The sequence below is a fragment of the Corvus brachyrhynchos genome, unplaced genomic scaffold (genome assembly GCF_000691975.1).
Source record: "Corvus brachyrhynchos isolate BGI_N302 unplaced genomic scaffold, ASM69197v1 scaffold32, whole genome shotgun sequence".
In the NCBI taxonomy this organism is placed as follows: Eukaryota; Metazoa; Chordata; class Aves; order Passeriformes; family Corvidae; genus Corvus; species Corvus brachyrhynchos.
Genome location: NW_008237919.1, coordinates 4,689,229 through 4,706,862, shown reverse-complemented (window position 1 = coordinate 4,706,862; position 17,634 = coordinate 4,689,229). Strand labels below are relative to the sequence as shown.

The 17,634-nt window shown below is 42.1% G+C and overlaps 1 protein-coding gene across 1 annotated transcript in view; it reads right to left on the bottom strand.

Annotated features, from left to right (window-relative positions):
• PDZRN4 (PDZ domain containing ring finger 4) overlaps positions 1 to 9,607 on the bottom strand; it is a 275,404-nt gene extending 265,797 nt beyond the window's left edge. Inside the window, exon 1 of the mRNA XM_017733133.1 lies at positions 9,484 to 9,607. The gene's annotated coding sequence lies outside the window, so the exon portion shown is untranslated. The remainder of the gene's footprint in view (positions 1 to 9,483) is intronic.
• Between the last annotated feature and the right edge of the window lie 8,027 nt (positions 9,608 to 17,634).

Genomic DNA, 17,634 nt, shown 5'->3' with positions numbered 1-17,634 from the left:
AAATTTGTTTGCAAACCACCAATGTTATTATGAAAGATCAAGTTCTAATCCCCATGACTCATACTAGCTACTCTCCCCAGACTGGCCAGAAGACAAAGCACATTATAATTATGTGGCTAAGATTGGAATGCTCTGAAAGCCTACATAAGGAGCCTGTTGGACTCCACTGAAACCCACCAAGGGCAATAGACCTCCCAACCAAAGACCATACCTAGAGATTACAAGTGGCAAGGCCGTAGTCCAGTGAATTCATGGCGCTACTTGCAGATTGTTTCTCCCGAAAATGATTGCTCTGCTGAATGCTTGAGGAGAGTGACATCAGTACGTGGTCACCCATGACAATTTTATTCCTTCAGCCATTTCCTATTGCTTCAACTGCAAGGAAAAAGGTTTTCTTTCCTTGCATAAAACTCCATTTGGAATGAATAGGCAGGGGAAAGCTTTCCTAAAACTAGAGCTCTCACTCCTTGAGTAAACAAGAAAATTCCTTGAAGGATTTATTCATAGCAAGATTACTGTTACAGCATGGATCTTCAGCAAAATAATTTCCTATTATATATGGAAGAATTTGGCCAAATGAGGACAAAAGGAGAGCACAAACTGCTGGTATCACTGGCTGGACAAGATCAGCCTTCCTGATTAGTTTGCCTGTGCTTTTGTTCCCTATTCCATGTTAAAATGAAAATACCACCCTATAATGTGTTTGTAAAGATGTCTTCTCCATAAACAAAAATTATTTTTGAATAGCCAGTTCTCAGTGCACTGCAAGGCCACCTAGACAGTCTTAAAAATGCAAGGTAAAAAAAGAAGAAAACAAACAACAACAAAACAAGAGCAAATGTTTTCAATGTCAAAAAAATCCCTGAAAAATCTACTATCTTAAACACAGTCTAGAAACACAGATCCAGAAAATCATGCCTACAAATCTCTGCTTTCCTTTACTCATTCAAACTTTTCCCATCCCTCTTCCATTTTCTCAACGATCTTAGTACTTGCTTCTTTTACTATAATTGTTTTGCCTTTTCCTATGCCAGTGCCCGATTGTCCTTGTTCCAGTCTTCAATATGCCCAGTTCTTCTTTCCAGCTCTCTATGCCTCCCTTTTTCATCCTACATTTTATGTCATTTTTTCTATTCCTTCTTTACTAGAGAGGAGCCATGAGCTAAAGTCTTCTCCCTGCCACAGAAGAAAGGAGAAACAGGAGCACACAATAAAACAGACTCCTGTGGGAAAGAAGGAAAAGTAGAAGTCCCATCCAGCTGTTGCCTTGTGCTGCTTCCATTCAAGGGCTTGCAGCTTAGAAAATCTTACTTCATTCCTCCCTAATCCCTGTATGTGAGGAAAAAGGGAGTAAGAGATCCCTCATGAAGGTCCCAGACCACAACAACATCAAGAAAAAGAAACATCCCCTTGTAGTAAGAGAAGAACAGATGTGCTTTTCCATGAACCTTTAGAAATATTGTGCAGTCACATCCATTGGAGAAAATGCATCAATTTTCTCTCTATTTTCAAATCACTCCCTTTACTTTCATTCTTCAGATTAGATCATCACCTGGCACAGCCAGCCACCAGGAGCTCACCCTGCTGTTGCAAGTCCCAGGTTTCCCAATGAAGAACTCAGGAAATTTACAATATCAATCTTAACTTGATTTTAATATTTTTCTTTTTTAACCCTTTTTTGAAAAAGAGCTCTTAGAGAGCTTAGATGTTTCTAGCAACTCAGTTCAAATGCCGGGCCTGCCATATCTGCTGCTTTTCCCACTAGCCTACAGCTGTTTGGTCTCCTTTGTGATACCTAGCTGGTGTCCTAATCAACCTGTGATTTATTTTTGGCATTGGGTAAGAATTGTATATTCAGCTTGTTAGATTAATAAGGAATAGTGCCAATATAAAACTGAGCTCTCTTGTTTCCCTGAAATCACTGAGCATATATCAAGTACAGTTTACACAGATTCATTATTACTAAGTAATTCTGGGTAATATATTTCCTTTGTTTTTAATTTTGGGGATAATGCTTGTATTTTTGATTCATGCTTCTTAAGTGAGGTTTCAAAGGGTCCTAGTCACTCTCAATTTACCAAGATGTTGTCTGAGGCTGAAGAACAAATCTTGCCTTTAAAACAATACATCTTTTGGCTGGATTTTATTGTAACCAGCACTGAAATGGCACTATTTGGTTGTTGGGGGTTGTTTTTATTTCCTGAACTCGTCAGTACAGAGCTGTTGAAAATAGCTTGATGCTGCTCCTTTGCCTCCCGACATTAATCATGGTTAATTAAGTGAGAATAAAGTTCAGGTTAATGCAAACAGGCATTAATTCTTGTCATCTCCCCGCTCTCAGGAGTATACAAATCGGACAAGTAGAGAAAAGCAACACTGAAAATATATCCTGGAGAAAACATTCAATTAACATCAGGTTTGGAGGTCTTGTCAGAGATCTGTTAAAATGTGTTCCCCATATTTTCCCAATAACTGCATGAAGGCAAATCCCAGTGTCTGCTCAGTTAGACAAAGGATTAAGATCTATTTTACAAGCACTAGGATAAAAGCTTTTGTATCCTTGCAGCTGAATGTATGCCAGGCAGTGTCAGACATCAAATGTGCCAGGCACATTCTTCTAGAGAACCTTATCAGAAACACTGACATTTTCCCTCATGCTGCTTAAATGTAGGAAACTAAACCAAATTAGGGATGAAAAACAAGCAATATTTCTTGGGTGGAAAAAAATAGGCTTAGAAGGAAAGATTTAAGTAAACTGCTCTCTCTTTTTTAATTCTTTTTATTTGGGAAAGAATAATAATTTAAAAATTGACTTTAAAAATCTGAATAAATGTCACTAGGTGAAATGCTGTTGTTCCAGCCTGTGTTGGCAGTAGTCCTGAAATGCTCCTTTCAGCTCAGTGAGGCAATAGTTAGATACTACCTGTTTATGTATCACTCACAGCTCACTGCCTATTCTTAGACAATTAGCAAAGAGATCTCTTTCTCAAAGGATATGAAATACATGAGGTCTGTTACTACATTCAGCTAAAGCATTCACAGCTCTGTTTCTAGATACAAGGCCCACACAATTAGCTCTATCTCTAAATATGTTCTCCATGGCTTCTTCTTCATGTTCTCCATGGCTTTAGTTCAAAGCCATTTGCCACCACTAAACCAATGCTCAGCTGCTCTTCCTCACCTGCTAACTAGCCCTGCAACACTAGTGGCACTGATACTACTCCTCCGAAACTTGCTGCTGCTACATCCCCATCACAGTCTCCCAATAATCCCCATCCCATAGAATTGTTCTCACTCACAGCATCCATACAGAACTTCTGTCTGCTGGAGAAGTTTTATGGCTTACAGGACTGGCTCCTTCCAAAAGGAGAAGGCACTAGAAGTTGGGATAGGAGTTGCCTTCTTTTATAGCAAAGAAAGAGAAAAGTTTATTTGTAGTAAAAAGACATCCTCAATACTTGGCATGTCCCATCATATCCCATGGTTCTCTAACAGATTTTTGGAAAGTGCTCCCATCTGTCTTTGGCCACTTCTACTCAGAAACTGCAACTGCTTTCCAGGTTTGATGTGGAGGCTGCTGCTCTCACGCCTGCCAGGACCCCTGGGCAGCACATTTATGCCCTCAGTCCCCAAGAGGGAGCAGAGGGACAGGGCACTGCCAGGGGAGCTGTGAGCACCCACCCCAGGGTGCGCTCCTGGGGCTCTCCAAGGGCATGCCATCACTTCCACGAAGCAATATGGACTCCCTGCACCACCACTGCTGAGCAGCCTGTCCTGGAGTCCCCACCCTGGGGGTGCGTTGGTTTTCACTCTGAGTAACACCAGATAAGCAGAAGGAGAGTGCCAGTTGGTGTCTGTTGTGTAGGTTTATGGATGACTTATGTTGGAAGAGAAGTGTCTTCCAAATGAAGTTATGGAAGGACATTTGCAACAAAGAAAATGTGCTCACAGGATTTTAAGTTTCTCATTGCAAAAATTTTAATAAATCTTTTAATTTGGGCACTCCTTTGCATACTGTGCTGTACACATAAGCGTTGTCAGGTATAAAAGCAGGCTTCTGTTGCAGTCACAGAAGACAATCTGAATTATTTACAAGGGGAAATTTTTTCAGTCTGGGAATCATAGTCAAATGAAGAAAATTAAAAATCTTGACTGCTGCACAGTGCAAAGGCTAAAAACATAAGATCTCTCATCCCACATTTTTATGTGTCTAAAGGACACCTATATTCAGCACAAAGTGGATGCAGGGGGACCTGCTTTTCCCTGTTTTGGCTCTTTATGCATTAATATGTGGTAAATATATGATTCAACACAGAAACTAAACATAGCCTTTGAATTGTTTGTCACGGGTTGATTTTTTTCAGGATTCTGCTTCTTCTGTGCAATATTACTACACTTCTGTTATCTTCATTTTTGAGTTCACAGCATCGCAAACCTGCTGGGTGCAACAACTCAGCTGTTTTTCTCCTCTTATTGCTGCATACAGCACATACAACTAATAGCAGTGCAGAAGGGTAAAAGGAATGGGAAAGCCAGATAGAAAGCATGCTTTTTTGTAGGTACATATCTATATATATATCTATATATATTCAACTATTGCATAATATAGATACATAAATAGCTATGCTCTTCATTTATGTCAGCTCGTAGAACTCATGATTTAAAACTGCATTAGTGTACTGTAACAAGGAAATAGTAATGCATTCTAGCATTCATATTACAGTGACACTTATGGAAAAGACAGACTTTACATTCCTTCTGTAAAAAAAATTGTCATAAGGACAAGTCTCTTCCACTTCTGTTTACTGGTGTTCACTCCTCCAGAAAAAGCTTTTATTAGAGAAATAGCCTTGGCACTCACATGCTATCCCAGAATGGGAACCTGAGCTCTCCTGTACCTTTGGATAAAGAAAGAGGTGCAGTTGTCTCACCTTTCAGAGCTGGATTGCACAGAGGACCCACATTTAGATCTGTGTGCTACAGCTTTTCTTTCTCATGGTAAGAAACTAACTGAAAAGAAATTGGTTTCCCCATTTCTAATACTGTACAGCAGCTCTGCACTTATTTTTTGTTAATCATTCCTCTAGCAGAAGAACTGAGTCCTTGAAGAAATCAAAAGCTGTCAAATATCAGTCTCTTCACTGAACCACTGAGTGGGGAGAAAACCACTGCAGAAGGAGAAAACACAGCTCATTTTGGTTTCTTTTTTACCTTCTAGACACTAAACCTGAGACAGAGATCACAACACTGGCCATACCCTTGAAAAACTTGATTAAGAGGTGGACAAATTATGCCAAGGAGATCCTCCAAGAATTATTTCCATAAAGGCAACACCATCTCACCCAGTAAAAACTATTTTTCATCTGTTAAAAGTCAAAGAAGGAATTTAAGAAAGACAGAATTAAAATTTGCATAATTTCTTTCCTTGAAGTGTTCTCTCATATCCACTTTCAGCCAAGATCATTAGTGCTTATGAGGAAGCTTTGTTTTAAAAATATTACCAAAAAATCAATTATGACTGCTAGCTTTAAATAAAGAGGCGACACTTGGGAGCAATCTGGATTGCTTGATAAGCTGTGTTCAATCTGAACCATGTGCACTTGAATACGGTTAACATAATGTCATTAACCTTGACATAAGAATGTAGGTTACTGTTACAGAAGGGTGATTGTGTTTTGGAAATCAATAACTACGTTAAGGACTCAAGGGTTGTCATTACCAGGGAGCTAATCATGCGTTCCTAATGCAAGGCTGATCCTGATTTCACCACTGCATTTGTGCAGAATGTGAAATTAACTCTTTCAGTTTCTAAGGTCTGTTAAGCAGAGTAAGTAGAAACTCCAACTGGAAGGCAGAATGAGTGAGAACATTTATAAATAGTATATTGCTTTAAAAAATAATAATAGTCAACTGCAAACAGGCTGAATTGGTTTGGCTTATGTAAGTCTGTAGATGGTGAGTAAATTGGGATAGTCCCACCTAACTCTAAAGTTTTGGCACTGTCCATGTTTGGTTTCTTGGCTCCAGTCAGTAGGATAACAGAAGTTCATCATCTGTGTTAGCTCATAGTCAGTCAGTACTGCCAGTTGTCAGCTATAGCTATAGTTACAAGTCTTGTAACCTGGAAGGTTTTTTTGTGCATCAAACCACCACAGCCAGCTGTTGTTTCCAAAACACAGAGATTGAGGCCTGCATTGGGGGACCATTAAAATGAGGCACATTTGGAGCCAAAAATCCTGAGGTACATCTTTGTGCTGAACCAACTCCACAAATACAACACTTAGTCCTGGCATGAAATGGGACTCAGTTACAGCAGTTTTATTCCCTCTAAGGAAAAATTTGGGTGACCAGCGTGGACTTTTCCCTGCCAGCCTTGGTTTCTTTGCAAGTCGTAGCCTTGCAGCCGGTGATGTGTGCTGGCTCTTCCTGGACATCACAGCTCCTCTCTGCAAAGCCTCCCCTGGGGTCACCATGCCACCTCCACACCTCTCTCCTCAAGCAACAGCTCAGCTCTAACCCTGTGATCCAAAAAAAGATATTTAGGGGGCCCAGCATCAGGCACATTACACTGCTCCCCAAAAAGAAGACTCTTCCTGTACTTCATATCTCCTTCTGGTCCTCCTAGAGGTTGTGTAGGTGGGTAACTAGAGCCTACTGCTTCCCTTTGCCTCCAAAACTATTTGACTTTTCCTTTGGCTTTTTCACCAGAGAGAAGCATTTGCAAGGCTTACAGCATTCCTGGCATCCCTCAGCTTTGACCAAAAGGCCTTTTTCCTCCAGCGGTCCTTACCAGCACTCTTCTGCCTTTAACTCTCTGTTTCTGTGCCAGGATAGCTTGCAGGAATGGGGCTTATATGAGGATATAATCGCTTGGGAAAGGAATGTAATTAAAAGCAACATATAAAGCAGTTAAAAAAAATCTTCTGAGGATGCTCAGCTGGCACAGTGAGAATCTTGCTGAGAATATTTAATTGTTTGCATTATTAAGTGCAGACAGGTTGGTTTTAATTCAAAACAAACATGGCAATTAAATAAAAAAACCTATGTCAGTACAACATTATAGCTACAGAGTTAAAATGAAAATGTAGGAAACACAAACATTCAGGCTTTCAAAAAATGGGAAAGACTTACTGGATTAACCAGATAATTAAAAAAACAAAAACCAGTCCTAAAGCTTTGTATCAACTACACTGTAAGGAACCAGATGAAACACTGATGCAGCTGCCTTGATCATTAATATTTTTGATTCCTGTTTTTCCAGTTAAATGTGCAGAAGAATATATTGCATCTGATGATATCAAGTGCATGTCATAAGAAACACTTGACAGATGAATTTACATTTGGTACATTTCCTTTCCTACATATCCTGTCTTACCATTTCATTTTTGAAGTCTTAGCACATTGACATACTAATTTAGGGTTTTAGTTTCTTTTCAGAGAAAAGAACTTGTTTTCATGTTGGTGGAAATGTTTGATAGAAATACTGTCAAATATCAGATAGACTTGTGTGAGGTAATGCCCAAATTGATCAGAAAAAGTCAAAGCTTTTTTTTTTAAACTAACTGAGAAGAAAATCCAGACTTTCTCTGAAAGACACTACATAGCTTTATCTAGTATGCCTCTTCTGTGGATGTTAACAAATTAACTTATTCTTACCTGAGAGAAGTAGGAAGCATTCAGCCCTGTTTGAGAAATGGGAAACCTAAGTAGGGAGATTGTTTGACTACCCTAAATCCAAAGAAAGAAACTCCTTCAGTACTATTATTAGGTATTAGGAGCTCTGTATTTCTCACCACCTGCTCAAACCTAGAGACAGGATGTTCCATCCACTTCAAAGAAAATACTTAATATCTTATTCTCTGGAATGGAGTATCATTATAAGGTGTATTTTTCCACAAGCTGACCAGTTCCTCTTTTGGAACCCTTTCCTGAGCTTTCCTGAGCATTTATTTCCATTATATCCTTACTGCATTCAGACACTGCCTAAACCAAGTCTCACCCCAAATCTATTTTTCTCTTGTGTCAAAACTAGGCTGGGGAGAGGGAATGGAGTGTGCTTGGATGACAGTGTTGACACTTGAGCTGCTGTGGAGAATCACAAACATGATGCTGTAATACGTAATCCGTGCTGACAGGTTAGAAATCAAAGCTCATTAGCACAGAGGGAAGACGAGCATTTTAATGCCTCTGGATTCCATCCACTGCAATTAACACCACATACAGCATATTGTTCATCTAAACCCATAAATCAGAGTAAAAAAGTGTCATATTATACACAGATCCTGAAACCACAATAAAGAAAATGAGAAATGGCTTAGAAAAACTAGGGAATATCACATTTTTTCATATCACCAATTGGAAACTAAACCTAGTGCTGAAAATACTTTAAAACCTTTCAAGATGGATGGTCTTCATAAATATGTCTGAAGGTCTCCATTTACCTGAATAAACTGCATTGCTGTAATGCCTGTGGGTCCAACCTTACCAAGGGAAGTAATCAAGACTAAGGCAATGATACTCCTGAAGTGAATGTGTGAACTTACATGCTTTAGTCTGTATTGAACTTGATATAATTTTTGGTAGACATCTTACTGAATTTTTTAAAGGGAAAATTAGTGACCCTTAAGTTCAAAAGACATCAAGAGCCAAATCTGAATCTGAACGTGACACGCAGTGCAGATTATTTAAACCGGTGATTATTTCTGAGTATTTCTATTTACAGGTGTGCTGGACCCCAGGAGGGGGAGTTGTTAAATTGTCTACTGTTTAAACTCATCATCAAATCCACTGTGTTCAATTTTTTATTTTAATCAATTGATGCACTGCAGGAGGAGGCAGATCTCTTTATAAGTCCTGTGCCCTGTCTGACATCTTTCCATGCGGATTGTCACTTAATTGGTCTTCCTTCCTGTTTAGGGCTTTAGGCGCACACACCAACCAGCCGAGAGAGAGCTCTGAATTGAGACAGGAAAATGCTGGACAGGGAAAGCATAGTTCTGATATACTTCGCAGTCTAAATGCTGAAATGTGTTTTCAGATAGCAGCATCAGTGCAGTGGTGCAGGGCGCAGCTGCTGCAGCTTGCGACAGCATTGGGGATGCACAGGGCACCCTGATGGCCAGCATTCTGCTCAAACATACAAAGGAGGCTCAGGAAGCACCACCAACCTGCAGCTCTGCCTGCTCAGCCACATCCCAAAGCCCCCATGCTGGCCCTGCACCAGATGATATTCTGAAAAACATCTCTTCTGCTACCCAGGTACATTGCTCCATGCTTGCTTTTCCCTTTTGCCTCAGCTAGGAGAAAAGCAGGATGGCAGGATGGTGCACGACCCCACATAAGCTACATCACCCTCCCCAAAAAGGTTTCTGCTAGCCCATCTGCAAGCAGATGTCAGAAACCAGTCAGGGGTTATACCAGGACAGCTTTGGTTTTCCTGAGGGACAAACAGACCTTATGACCCCCTCTCTTTATCAGACTCACCTCTGTCCTGTCCTGGCCTCTCTATCAGACCGAGTCTGGGTGAATCCGTGTCTCAGAAGGGATTGTACTGCTGTGCAGCTCTGCAGGTGCTCTCTGGCTACATGGAAAATTTCTCAATAATCTGGGCTTGGCTGGGTGTGGAGGAGTCTCTCTTGGGGAGCTCCTTGTAGTAGGATATAGGCTTGGCACTGGCCATATACAAAGAGTGGCTCTTTCTGCTGTCTAATTACCATTTTGAGCTGTGGGCCAGGAGAAGTGAGCTCTTGCTGCCAGTTCCTTTTTGCACAGCTCCTGCCGAAAGGAGCCATCTGGGTGCCTGCCCGCTCCTTGGTGTTGGAAGGAGATTCCTCTGAGAGGAGTCTCACTGCCTGCCCCTTGGCTGGGGGTTGACTAAGGGACAGCAGTTTCACCCCCACCCCACCCTGGGACCCTACCTATGGGATCAGGCTCCTTATTGCTTGCTATTTTCCTGCCCCATGGCTCTTATGTTCTTGTCAGCAGGGGCTGGGGTCTGACAAGAGCATGGTATCAGGTCCCTTCCCTGCGCCTCCTCTTGAGGATATTTTGATAGCTACTGGTTAAAAAGAGGCATTAAAATCCCTTGGGAGACAGAGATTACCCAAATACTCTGAGAGAGGCTGCAGAACAGATCCTATCTGAGGAAGAAGCTGATACCATCAGCAACCTCAGCACTTCTGCTCCCATAGGAGACCATTAACTCTGTCACGAACCTGAAGGTCTCCACATTCCATAGACAGAGGAACAGAACATGGCCCTGAAGTAGGTGCTTCAGGGTCAAACGGTGGCAGAAATACAGGTGTACTCCTATGTCCACCATGTCCTGATGGTTGCTCTGTCATGATCCCTGCTTGACGTGTAAAGCTTTCTGGATCAAGGGTTAAAGGCAGAAATCTTTCCTTGAGTAGGATAGCTAAGTGTCTTACTTAGGTGGTCTAGATTTTCCTGCCAGATATCTCTTTCTGCCTGTTATAGCTGCCTGCTTCATGTGTTGCAATCTCTGTCTTGCCCTTAGGCACCAGCAAAAGAAAAATAATAATCAAGTTTTATGTCAACAGCTGGTTGGAAACAAACATATTTCTAACACACCATTATCTCTTGTCAGGTGGAGAAGAAAGACCTATAGCATGGCAGTGAGAACAAGCCTCACAAATGCCTCTGCTTTTGCTCATGTTCCATGGGTGTGCATCCAGTTAGAAACAGGAAATGCATAGCAGAGTAAGGGGTGGCAAAATTTGACCTTCATGCATGTTCTGAAGTGGGCTTTCCCCCACTTCTCTTGTATTTCAATATATTACCCAAAGCACTCAATTACACATCTGAAATTCCTCAGCTTGTCAACAGAAATTTAAGAATTTGGCTCTTTTCCTGGAAGGGTATGGCTGCAGCTAAAGGAGAGCAAGATTCTTACCATAGTTTTCTAATCAAGTGTTCTCTATGGGCAAATATTCCTTGTCCCACCTTAAGTGTCTCTGAGGAAAGACACATGCTGTTCCAATCTCCATAGTCATCAATTATCTGAGCACTACCAGCAGCATTACTGAGACAGAAGAGAGCAGTTTCCCACAGATATGCTTCTCATTTGATTATCAAGTAAAAATATTTTGTAATTAGCCAAGCAAGTATATGCTGCAGGGAGCACATGAAGGCTGCTGGCCACAGCTGGTGGGTGGATTACTCTGCATATGTGGAGTGGACTCAGCATGGGCCTGGTAGGGGGCTGTCATGGCATCAAAATCCAGCTTGGGCTTCACACCACTGTGATTAATAAATCATTTTCTGAAGCCACTGGCACACTGTGAATGGCCTTCAGCCACTTCTCTTTGACTCTCCAGCCTCGGTGACTGCATCATTTACAGCTATAGATCCAATGAGCATGTGATTGCAAAGGTTTAGTCATGCTACTGTGCCACAGTGTACAGCCTTTACAGCATCTTTTACAGCTGAATGATCGCAGAAGGAGATTATACCCTTCTCTTTGTGTATTTCTGGAATCTGAATGAACCTGTGACAGCTTCACCTGAACAAAGGACTCTTCTGCATTACAGAGAAGACTGTGGCCAAATTCCCTACAGCACCCTTTGCTTCCCTTCCTGCCTTCTGCAATCATCTTTTTGTAGTAGCTACCACTGGCAGGCATTAAGCATTTATTTCCTTTCTCTGTCACTCTTTGGGTAGGTACCTGCTCTCTCTGTCAGTAATACCAGTGTCCTACAGAGAGTAGATTGCCCCAAGTTTACAGAAATCCATGTGGAAGAAACCACAAGATTTCTTAGTTGATCCACATGCCTGAATCTGCTGTGACACTTTTGTGGGCACTTATAATGAAGTCAAGGGCAGAGATCAACCTGCCTTGACCTGTTTGCTGCCTTTAGGACTTTCTCACCAGCCCTGAAGTTTTGCCCGAGGTAATGCAAAACTACCTCTTACATTGTCATACTCGTTCTGTGGGGCTCACAGCAGTTATCTGGCAAAAACTAACCCAAGACATTTCCAACAACAAATTAAATAAAATAAAACAAATACCAACAATCAAAGATGCATGGCTTCTGTGGGCAAAACCCATAACAATTTATTGGCTGTTTACATTCCTTTAAAAAACTCAACACTTATTCTACAGATGTGTCTTGACAGCAGCATTTTGGGCAGCAGCCAAGCAAGGATAAACACAGAGAGCTGGTGCTTATAGGGAAAGCACAAGAAATGGAGGAAGGAAGGAAAAAACTGCACATGCACATACAAAACCCAAAGGACTTTACAAGTAGATCAGGAAATGGGGAGAGTATTTAGAAACAAGTCTGTAGTCATTGAGCATTGGGAATGACTGTTCTCGGAGGAGCCATCACAGCACCAGGACATGAAAGGTATGACCACCCAGTGGGCAGGCAAGTGTGCCATGCGCTGTCCACACTGACCTGACATGGAAGCACAGGCCAGTGCTACAGGGCTTTGTTAGCATGGCACTGTGCTCATACTGAGAGGCAGCTGTGAGGAGAGCTCTCAGCCCAAACCTGGTTTATGTCTGACCAGGGGTAGTGGGAATGGTGGGTTTGTCAGCATCAGTGTATATGGACCTGGGTAAAATAGCTTGGCTGAGCCATGCACTCCCCAAGGGCCACACTGGTTGATGAATTGGATTAATTGGTAAAATCCTAGGATCTCCCAGAATACAATTATTTCATTATCAGTTAGAGGGAAGGTGTATTTGGACTTTCAAGGTCCAGAAAAATGTTAAAATTTCTCCAGAAATGAAAGCTTTTCCCATGCCCTTTTCTGAGAGCCATTTTCTGCTTTCCCACTACCTTAACTTCCTCCTGTCCCAGTTTTACTGCTAAATCCTAAACCAGCGCCACAACCTAGAGCTTCTTATGAACACCCTGACTCTTATGAACATTTTGTTTCCGAAATTAATCCCCAAGTTCTTCTCCAACAGCTGTGCCGCTCACCTTTGAAAAATTCCCAAATCCAAGCCCTTTCCCTTCTCACCTTTGCAATGATCTCCCTTAGAAACTTCTGCAAAAGTGATGGTTGTAGAGTAGTTCTCTAGCACCCAAAAGTGTCTGAATAGATACCCCAAATCAAGATTTGGTATGTATATGCAGACCTGATATCTGAAAATACCCACCAGTGTCACAGAACAGCCAGGTGAAGATACGTCTAGAAGAGAAACCAAAAGCTAGGACACTGTGTAAGTAGCTTAAATTTCAGAAGGGCCAAGCATCCAGTAAATTCCACTGAGACCAAGAGAATGATTGTCTGATTGTGGCTGTATTTAATACAAACTCCAGTAAGAGAGACAGACACAAAAAAAGTGAGATTGCACTGGCTTTGAATGCGAAAGCTGATTAAATGCAATTTCCTCAGTCGCTATCTGACGCTACTTTTCACTGTATCTACCGATTACTCATTCCTTCCGCATATCATGCTTGTGTTTGCCACGCTAAAGCACACAGCGTTATTCAAATAGCCCAGGTGCTGAAGCACGAGCCCATTGCATTTTGTTGGCCAGCTGCAGAAGAAAGAGATATTCTATGCTACATATATACAAGAGGTACTTTTTCTTATCCTTCTGTGTAAGGGAAAACAATGGACGATCTCCACCTTTTAGAAATAATTTCCATGCTTTCATTTAAGTCTTTCAGGCCCTTATCTGTCAGGAATAATAATTCTAATTCCTTGCATTACTGAACTGTTGCAGGTTGAAATCCATTACACGTGATGAACGGCTCCCATACCACTGTAAAACACTGATGACGAATACCCAGATATGTAGCTGGTTACCAAGTTACATAAGTTAAAAGTTACCAACTTGGTTTACAAAACCTACTTATCTGATTACTATAATCTGATGAAAATACAACTTAACCCCAAAATATTTTGCCTCTGGATATTTTAAGATCAGTGACTGATTTTACCTAGAGACCACATACAACTCCTGGTTGCTCTTTAGGTGCGCTATGGAGTGGAGTGTGACACAGTGAACTGCTGCTGGCAGAGGTTTACAGTCCCTGTAGTCTAAGCTATAAATTCAGCTGTGGTCTCACACTCCTGAGCTTTGCTTTTCCTAAAACCTTCTGCCTCAGCAATGCTCCCACTGCCACCACCCTTCCCTGCCCAGTGTGTGGCTGGTGTTCTGTTCTCTTTCTGGGAGTTGATGGAGGAGGCTCTGGTTAGATGCTACAAAGGCCTTGACTGTCCTCTTTTTCTTGAGATCAGAACTGGAATGTACCTCTTGCTGTTCACAAGAACATCACTACAGGTAAATCTAATCTTGCTGGTTTATCCCCCTCTATCTGTGTATCAGCTCAGAGTACAACCCTAATGGAAATCCAGTATTTCCACAGTCCTCAGCACTGTACCTCAAGCATAAGTAGGAGGTGTGCAGGGTGTGAGGAATGTATTAAAAGCACATATATTTGAATGCCTAAATGCCTGCATTTGCCAGCTTTGCCTCCCTGGCCTCCCTTGATAGTCAGTGCAGACAGAGCGTCTCCCCCAGCGGGCAAGTCAGAGCCTATATCCAAGGCTCCTCTCTGAGTCACCCCCAGAGGTGTTACCCTCATCCCCTGGCTCTCAAGGAGAAGAGGGAGACTTATTTCTCTGTGTAGGCATCCCAGTACAGTGCATATGCCTTGTCAGTGTCACTGTTTTCCATCTTCCCTGGATATTTTCTATTTTGATTCCTTACAGGAATAAAAAATAGTGAAAGAACTGCAGGTATTAAAAGCACTTGAACTAAACCCAGACTAGAGAAAGCAGGCCATTGCCACATTGGCTTAATGGAGAAACAAGCCCTGGCCAGGAATGTGTGACAACAATGTCTAAATCTGAAAGACGGGCTGGGATGATACACGGTAAAGCCAAACTTCCCAACTTCTAATGAGTCCTACAGCATGTATAGACCCATAAGTAAGCGTTCCATATATGGGAGGAAACTGGTTGTTTTCCAGCGCATCCTCAACTCTATGTAAACCAGGAGGTGAGCAACTAAAGTAAGATCCAAAATGAGATACCAGATAGTTCTTTCATCCAGTTTTAAATATATGAATACATAAATCAATGTGCATGTTTATGTGTCTGGCTCCAATTAATAAGCACCCGTCCTATGCCTCAGGCTTCCTGACAAGCATCAGAATTAATAATTTAATACATGGAAGAATGATAATCTTGTGGTTAAATAATTTGAAAGTTGGATCAGTTCTTGGCTCTGCCATAGATTTCCTGCGTGACCGTGGGCAAGTCACTTAATCTCCTTGGCTAAGTACCTCAAAGGTATGTAGGTGCCTGATCCCACCAGTTAGGCGCCACTGCTATCTTCAAAAAAGCATTGCTTAGCTGTTCCTTCAGTCGGTAGGTGTCTGATTTCTCTCAGTAGGCATAAACAGGGTTTGCTGATGTCATCCCACAAGTTATTGAGCCATTTTGAGGCTTTATTCAAGTTCAAGCTCCTGGGTGCCCACTGTGTCACAGCTGGAAAAGCTGGCTTTCAGCTCATGGGACCCCACGTGGAGGTGCAGAGGATCTGTCTGCCTAGCTGGAGAGAAGCAAGCAATTTTGGCTGGAGAAAACACTGCCTTTTTGCAAGGACTTTGGCTGTTAGAAGTCCTGTCTCAGCTGGGAATGTTTTTTCCCATCCATCCCTTGTCTGGACCCCTGCACATTCAGTTAGGTATCAGGGAATCTCAGTATAAGGGACATTATGGGAAGGACAGACAAGAAGGACAGAGGCCTTAGCCTGGGCCAGGGCAATGCACCCTCTGTGCCCCACAGGAGGGGAGCAGCCACGTCTGGGCAGTATCAGCCTGCCCATGGCAGCCCAACAGTGCCTCAAGGCTGTGTCTCTTGACTCACTGTCTCCTCTTTGCTGTGAGCATCCGTTGCCCTCCCTTCCCCTTTCTCCTGGTGCTGCTGACTTTCCAAGGGGGAAAGTTGATATTCATCACTACTACAAGTCCTCACAACAGTAGCAATGGTCAGTGCCCTGATGAGTCCCCAGGGAAGCTGGAGCTGTGATTTGAAACTCAGAGTAATTAAAAAAAAAGAATCCACCAAACATATTTGCCCTTGTGACAGACTGCACCAACTCAGTGATAGGATAAATGATGCATTCCTCCCATTTCCAGCTATTATCTGAGGGTGTGTGGGGCATCTTGGCATTCACTGGCCAGAGCTGTTGCTCAGAGGCCACTGCCCATCTTTTCAGAAGGACTTGGAAACCTGAGCAGCCCTGAGTAAACCCTGATGCGCTATGCAAAGGGCACAACCATAGGGAGTTACTTCCAGATTTTGCTGAACTTTCCTGTATTCCTTTGGAAGAAGAATGTTTTTAGACTCAGGAGCTTTAGACTTTGAGGACTGGATTTAAACAAGTCAGTCACGTTGTTCAGGTCTTTAGCATACCTTCTAAGCTCAGCCAGTTGTACTTGATCCAAAGAAAGAATAAGGAGAGAAATTTTACACAGCAGGAAAGGAGTAAACAGAAAATACAGCATCGAAATTAATTAAGTGGTTTAAGAAATTATTCCAGCTAAAAACTCACTCTGTTAGCTGTTTTAAGACATTGCAAACCAATCAAAATTATGTAGAAAATTAGATTTTCTATATGTGCTTTAATGGTTTCCATAAGAATGTGTAGCTGCTAAATTTCATGAATCATACATGAGAAAATTGAAGTTCTCTGAGCACAACTGAAAGGCACTGAGCTACCCAGGTAAGGAGATTTCAAGCTGATGAATGCTGTTCCCTGAGGTCAGTGTACTTGTGGATGTGAAAGGCTGTCTCTAGTGCACAGTGTCTCTATGTTGTGGGGGTAGCAGCTTCAGTGGAGGAAAAAGCAGGCCCTAGTGCTTATTTCTCCTTGTGCTGAAAACACAGAGTCTCTTTTTGTCTCTTTCACTGGCACAGCCGAATGGAGTGAGCCTGCTTGCTGCTGCTGCCCACAAGGAAGTGTTTCCAGCATGGGGGATGAAGACCTTTCCCAGGAAAGCTTTACCTGTCATTCCCCTGAAACAAAGCCTGTTCTCTCCCAGTAACAATAGGAACTTGATGGAACTTGGTGCTTCAGTCTTGTTTTGTTCCCTGTTGCGCAGCTGTAGCTTCTCCCTTCCTACAGAAGTGTACACAGGGAGGTAAAGAAGAACTACACAGCAAATCTCAGCTGGCCAGGACGGCAAAGCCCTCCCCAACCTTGCAGGTGAGGCTCTGCAAGATGTCCGCTGGGATCACAACTCCCTTGGCTCATGGGTAGATTCAATTAAGCTGGAATGAAAGCCAGCTCTACTGAATTCATTGCTGTAGCAGGTTGAGTTTGAAACCGGGCAGAAACACCAATTAAATGTAGTGGTTTTGGTTCAAAATATTCATTACTTACTTATTTTCCTTCTGTGAGATAAGAATTAGGAGAAAAGCAAAGCAGGCACAAACCTTAAACAGTTGCAGTACAATGAAAGAGCTTTATTACTAATAGAATTAAAAGTAAAGAGAAAATAACAAAACAAAATTAAAGCAAATCCCCCCCCCCTTTCCAGCACTTCTCTCCTTTTACCTAGCTCACACAAGGGATAACAGAACATGGGATGTTAGTCAGTGTTGCAGTTCTTGAAAAAAGTCTCTCTCTTATGCTTAAGGAAAAAA